The sequence below is a fragment of the Paroedura picta genome, chromosome 6, assembly GCF_049243985.1.
Source record: "Paroedura picta isolate Pp20150507F chromosome 6, Ppicta_v3.0, whole genome shotgun sequence".
Taxonomy (NCBI): domain Eukaryota; kingdom Metazoa; phylum Chordata; class Lepidosauria; order Squamata; family Gekkonidae; genus Paroedura; species Paroedura picta.
The window spans coordinates 32,361,351-32,367,999 of record NC_135374.1 but is presented as its reverse complement, the minus strand read 5'-3'; the positions used below and the strand labels follow the sequence as shown (position 1 = coordinate 32,367,999).

At 44.1% G+C, this 6,649-nt stretch overlaps 1 protein-coding gene across 2 annotated transcripts in view; it reads right to left on the bottom strand.

The window, feature by feature from the left end:
• Positions 1-3,359: 3,359 nt before the first annotated feature.
• Positions 3,360-6,649, bottom strand: part of CD200R1 (CD200 receptor 1) — an 80,426-nt gene continuing 77,136 nt past the window's right edge. Inside the window, exons 11-13 of one of the 2 annotated variants that reach the window (XR_013231815.1) lie at positions 6,295-6,490; positions 5,726-6,183; positions 3,360-5,435 (exon numbers count right to left, since the gene is read on the bottom strand). The gene's annotated coding sequence lies outside the window, so the exon portion shown is untranslated. Of the gene's footprint in view, positions 6,184-6,294; positions 6,491-6,649 lie in introns of both variants that reach the window. The other variant, XR_013231814.1, reaches the window with a different exon arrangement.

Genomic DNA, 6,649 nt, shown 5'->3' with positions numbered 1-6,649 from the left:
CCCTCCCCTCCGTTTTTGTTTTTGGATCTCCTCCCAGAAATGTCAGGAGAACTTCACAACAGCAGCCACTGGAAATCGGCGGAGCCTCCCTTTCACGGACCCGCAGAACACCGCCTCCTTCCACGCGCTTGGGGGGACGGGGGGGACGGAATGCCGCGCCTCGTCATTATAAATCACTTTTTGGGGAAGAGGGTGGTTGCGATTGTAACCCTTTCAGCACCCCAGGCTTCCGTGGCATATCGTCTCCCTGTCACATGTCGCTTTCTAAAAGCAGGATCACGAGGTTAAGCCCAAGAAGTAGAAATGGGCTCACCTATGTTCAAAATGTAACTTCAGGACTGTAAAAACAAAAGGTTAAGTCCTTCTGCTTCTTTTTAACTTTTTCACCTTTGCTGACCTTTATTTCTAGCAGATTTTTCCCTTCAAGGGTTTGATGGGAAAACACAGGGGTTCGATTCCGCTAGCAAACTCTGCAAAATAAAACCGTGCATGTGGGCTTTTGCACCTATTCTGTGGCAGCACACCCAAGATAAAGTCTGATCTCACACTCATCGTATTTCAACATCCTCTTTGATGTGCATAATAACCACATGGATCTAGACAGCTAAAAGCTTTGGGAGAGCCCCTCAAAAATGTACACTTCACAGAAAGTCGCAGCCAATCCATTATCCCTGATGAGAGTTTATTTAAATGACAGCAACTCTAGGCAAACATGTGCTTCAGTCTCTTTTGTGGCAAGCTAAGACCCGCATTGTGTGGATCATCTGTATGTCTCTAACCAACTGCGGTGAAGATGAGAAGCTGAGTCTGAGATTGTGGGTGTGCTGAACAATAAATACTACCCCAAACGCATCTGTTGTTGCTAGGGTTAGCCTGTATTGCATACCTTTCCTTTCCTTTCTCAATTTGGCCTTTACATCTGGTTCTTTTTTGCTATCTACTGTTCCTTCTAAAGCATGTACCAAGAGAAGAATGACATTTTCTTGTTAAATGCATGCTTCATAACATTAATGGCCAACATCCTACCACGCTGCTATGCAAAGTTCGGACCTTTCCTCCAGTTAATGCAGCTTTTCCTCTAGTGAAAAAGTCACTTGAATTGGAAGGGGGCTGCTTAGGCTATGCTTAGGAGGGAGGTTATGCTTTTGGGTGGTCCAAGGATGGAATTCTCCCTCACTCTCTGCTCCTGCCTCTTTCCCTTTTCTTTCTCCCACTGTTCTCTGTAGGACAGTGGTATTTTACAGCTTAGAAGGAGAGATTCCTGTGCTCAAGAACACCCAAAGAAAACATCAAGAGTCTTTTAAACAAACTCTTTTTAAAAAATGAAAGATGGAGGCATAGAGCCAGGTATAGAAAGGAAACATTTATCTTTTTCAGCAGAAAGAGAAATCAAAATGCAAGGGCTGTAGCATCTTCTGTATAAGGACTGGCTAAAGCACTTGGGAGTTTTAATGTAGAAAAAAAGACTAAACCACATTTGCTTAGAGCTGGCCTTTAAAAGATTTTTCACCATGTTCCCCAATTTCCTTAGTCCTGCTGCTTTGGTCTCTCTGTGTCTTTTAAACTGGCTAGTTGTCTAGGAAAAATAATGTCTGGGGTTCTCAATGAATGGTAGCTGGATGGCAGCACTAAGGGATAATTTCTGATATCCTTAGTTCTAACATGAGGCACATGTTTGACCCATTAGTATAACACAGAATTATGCCAGCAAATCAGTTTAGTAGAAAGAAGAGTCATCTGCAGACTATTTAGGGATGAGAATATCTATGAACCTGCAGAGCTGGTCATGGCTTACCACTGTGTGCTCACATTCATTCTTGGATCTTGGATTCCAAATATGTTAAGCTTAATATAAAATGTGTTGGTTGCTAGCCATACAAATAGTTATGAGCTGAGGGTGGAAGTTCCTCTGGTGACCCCTGGTGTCACAAAGGCACCAATGTTTCCATAAAGCAAGTGAAAGCAATATTTGTTTACAGTTCTTACAAAGAGAGAAAAGAAGAGAGATAAGAACTGTTTTTAATACCATCCTTTACACTACCTAAGCAGCTTACAAACACCCTTCCTTTCCTCTCCTTACAACAGATACCCTGTGAGGTAGGTGAGGCTGAGAGCTCTAAGAGAATTGCTCTGTGAACTGTAAGAGAACTGTAACTAGCCCAAGGTCACTGGGCTGACTGCATGTGGAACACTGGTGAATCTATGGGGCTTTTTGCACGGCTTCAAAATCGCACAATGGTTGCTAATTGGAAACGCTATTGATTTGCCTTAACACACGACGTCGTAGACAATCTGCAACACTCCTGAAACCGATCAGCAAAAAGCGCTTCGTTGTAGCGCTTTCAGGGGAATCCCAAAAAGTGGATTCACCCTCCCAAAAAGTGGATTCACCCTCCGGAAAGCGCTACACTCTTGCAAACAATCTGTAACACTAGCGATAAAGACCTGCGCGTTACCATTGTTGCGGTTTCTTCAAAGTCCCTCCTCCTGAGCCTGTCCTCCAAACTTCCGGCGAAGCGATCGCCATTTTTTTTTCTCCGAGCGAGCGGGGATAAACGCACCAGCGAGCCTCTTTCTGTTTAGAGGCTTCCCTGGCTTCAGTCCTTTACCTTTAGTCACTAAGCACAAACCACATAAAAGCCCGTTTGCTGAAATAAAGTCCCTTTATTTTTTACACATTAATTCAGCCGAAAATCGGGCCCGTGAGAGGGGGGGGATTTTTTTTTTATCACTCGAGGCAGCGTGGCAACGATCATACGATCAAATGACAGCTCACATTAGGCAGCTGGATGGGTCTCTCCGTTGCAACGAATCTACCTAGATTCGTTGCTATGGGTCTGTTTTTTTTAAAAAAAAACCTTTCTTAAAGGGAAAGGGGCTGTTTGGGAGCATGCTAACGGCTGCCCATTGGCTGCTTGACGGCCAGGGGCGGGACGAGCTTGGCAATAGCGCTTCCTTTCTAGCGATTTCTGCAGAGAGCGGAAGCCTGTGGGAAACGCTAAAAAACGCAACTGATTCCACTACAAAGGCAGGTATGCATAACGACGAATTCCACTATTTTAAATGGCGATTTTTCATTCCGCAAACAATTTGCAACAAAGATCCCCATGCGTAAAGGCCCTATGTTCTCCTCCTGTCTGATTTCTTCACTGTCCAACTTTCACAGCCACAAGTGGCTACTGGAAATACAATAGATTGAACTAATCTACGTTTGGTAATCAGGCTTTTGTCCCTGCTTTTCCGTGCTTGGTTCAAGCTTATCATTTGCTGAGCAATTGGTTTTTATATACCATTCCCAAATATATTAATCTATTCTATTGGTCTTCAGGAGTGGAACTTGACCGAGTGTTATGCCACAATTTTAGCAGCAATGGTTGTACCAGGCCACAGGAGTGCTTTTAATGTTTGTTTGTTTAATTTTAAAAGAGGAGGACAACAGAGAAAATAGGAGAAAGGCAGAGGAAGTGAAAGTGGAGATGGACACACGTGGGAAAACATTAAAAGAACATTCCATTGTTGTGGGCTCTAAAAAGGCTGAGGACTCCTGGTTTGTTCTATAAGGGGCTGAGCAGATGAAGTTCTGATCTCCATATTGCAGCATAAAGAATAGAAAATGTAGTACTGGGAAACAGTGGAAACCCTTTTTATGGAAATAGAGGGAGATGCACCATCTAGATCACTGGTAGGCAAACTGTGGCCCTCCAGATGTCCATGGACTACAATTCCCATGAGCCCCTGCCAGCATTTTGTTGGAGTGAAGGACTGTACAGTGCCTCTTTGCCCCAAGCGCACCAGTACTTCAGAGAGGGCAGTAGAGTCAGTCAGGCAGACAATTCAGTATCTTTCTGGTTGTGTCTTGGTTCACCTAGAATGCTAATCTCTGGGATTTCCTTCCGGCTGTTTCTTTCTTTTCCTGTCTTTGTTGACTTTCTGTGTTTCTGACCTCCAAGAGAGCAACACCCATTCACTGAATCTCTTGCCATCCTACTGAGTTAACTGTATTGTTACCGTTTCATGTAAACCACCCTGAGCTTTCGGGGAGGGTGGTATACAAATAAATAGAAAGCTAGAATAGCTAACTCTCTTTTCCCATCTCAGTATAGATTTCTCTAACACCGTTGTTCTCAACCTTCCTGATGCCATGACCCTTTAATACAGTTCCTCATGTTCTGGTGACCCCCAACCATAAAATTACGCAAGTGTTCTTTCACAGAAATTAAACCAAAACTGACCAGTGGCGTGAAGATCCATTGATCATGATTGTATATAAATTGGTTTCCTCCCCAGAGTTTCTCAGTTCAGTTCTGTCCCACATGCCCATCTTGTTCTTTTCCGCTGCTCCAGACAGACAAACACTCTATCTCGATCTACCCCACAAGGCTTTTGTGTGGATGGTGCCCCCCACCCCCGGCCAAGCTGCTTGCCTTGCTGAGACCCTTGTGAAAGGGTTGTTCGACTCCCAAAAGGGTCCCAGCCCCCAGAGGGGTCCCGACCCCCAGGTTGAGAACCACTGCTCTAACAATAAAGAATATTAGATTCAAGTGGGTAGCAGTGTTGGTCTGAAGTAGCACAACGAAATCAGAGCCCAGTGGCAACTTTAAGATCAACAAAGATTTATTCAAGGCGTGAGCTTTTGAGATGGAAGTTTATAGTCTGAGGAAGAGAGCTTGCACTCGAAAGCTCCTCCCTTGAACAAATCTTTGTTGGTCTTAAATTTTTGCTGGTCTTAAAGGTGCCACTGGACTCTAATAAAGAATATTATCCATTTCTTTTCTAAACCAAAAGGCCTTGTGTAGGTTTTATTCTCAAAACAGCCCCCCCCCCTTCTGCTAACACACAGACAATTCCTGATAACACATGTGCTCTCCCCAGTCAAGGGCCCTAAGAATCCAGGGCAACACTGTATTGCTGAACCACAAATCCAGATGTTGTTTCTACTTGTCTTGCAGTGGTTTTGTGATTGTTGCTAATGCTGGTACAAGCTGTCCAAGTAGGTGGCCTTTTTTAAGCCCAGTGGAGTTTCTGGCTCTAGCGCATGGTCCACTGGCCAGAGAAGCACTCAATGACTTTATTCTGCCCCCCTCCCCACACACACACACAAACACACAGTCACCAGCGTACCTCAGCCACTCATGTTGTGTGGCTTGATAAACTTTCCCTGAGCATCCAAACATTTAATTTCAGGATAAAAAAGGATCTCAGGATGAAAAGAGAGCTCGGGAACTGAAACTATTTACATGAATTTCATTGTAGAACAGAGTCCCTTATAGACAGTGTTTTTATAGAAATGATGTGGGTTGATTCCTTGTGTGCGAATATTATTCTTTAAAAACTCTGAAACTCTGAATTGGCTCTTTGAAGAAGAAAGGTTCAGCCTTCATGTGGTAACGAATTTGCTTCTGTTCTCAAAAGAGATCACATTCCAGAACAGACACCTGTACCAAGGAGAAAAAATGCCCATCAAGCAAATAGGACACCTCCAAGGCTAAGGGAGCTTTCCAGAATTGCAGGATGGATAAACAAGGGAAATCCCACCCTGTCCCTTAACCACCCCCCCTTCAAGAGTCAATACACTTCCAAGGATTTGAGCTGGTTGTTTCTCTCCAACCCTTTTCCTCCTACACTAACTCTCAGTATTCCATCATTTCTAAAGCATACGTATAGTACCATCTTAAGAACACTTTCCCGAGAGTAAGCCCCACTGAATAGATCTTACCATGCTTACCATGGCTCTATGAGTCCTCCAGACTGCTTTAACACCCTCTCACCCTCTCTTCTGGTTAATTTACAACTTTGTTTTGCATATCAGGAGACTCGGTCAAGAAGACAGAGGAACCCAAAGCCGTGCATGTCCATAAACTGCTGTGTTCATTAGTCATGCCGGGATCACAGTGGTATTTCTGAGTGTAAAGTGCCAATGTGGCCAAGATAGTAGCAAAACAGGTATGTTCTGACACATAACTGCAGTGCCTGAGCATTACTTCTGGCATGTGTTCAGGCTGATCTCTTGATCTCATCACCTCTCAGTGTTAGGCTTGCTGGCATGAGCAGAGTTTACACATGCTCATAGTTCTTCCTCGGCATGTGTTTGACATCTGCAAGAAGGATGACTTCTTTTTAGGAGAACAAAATGTCTCTTGGCCTGAGCTGATACAAAATTCTGCCACATTTTGACTATGGTATCTGTGAAACAGATAGAACAATATAAACATTAATCTGTGGCACAGATGAAAAAAGATCCCTTATTCCAAATTACACCCAAAAGTGTTATAAAAGAGCCTGACCACTGGTTACCTGATTTTGATGATGGTCTCGTAAGTCTCATGCCAATACACCGGATAAAACAGCCCAGCCCTCTTGAGGTCCCACCAAAACTCTAGGCCAGTGGTTCTCAACCTGGAGGTTGGGACCCCTTTGGAGGTCGTCTTTCACAGGGATTGCGGCAGGGCGAACAGCTTGGCCATGGCTGTCTCCACTGTTGCCATGCCTCCTGCAGGTGGAAAAGAGCAAGATCAGCATGGTGGAACAAGAGGAAGAACTGAACTGAGAAACCCCGGAAAAAAACCCAATTTATACACAATCATGAACAATGGATCTTCATGCCATTGGTCAGTTTTGGTTTAATTTCTGTGAAAGAACACTGGCATAA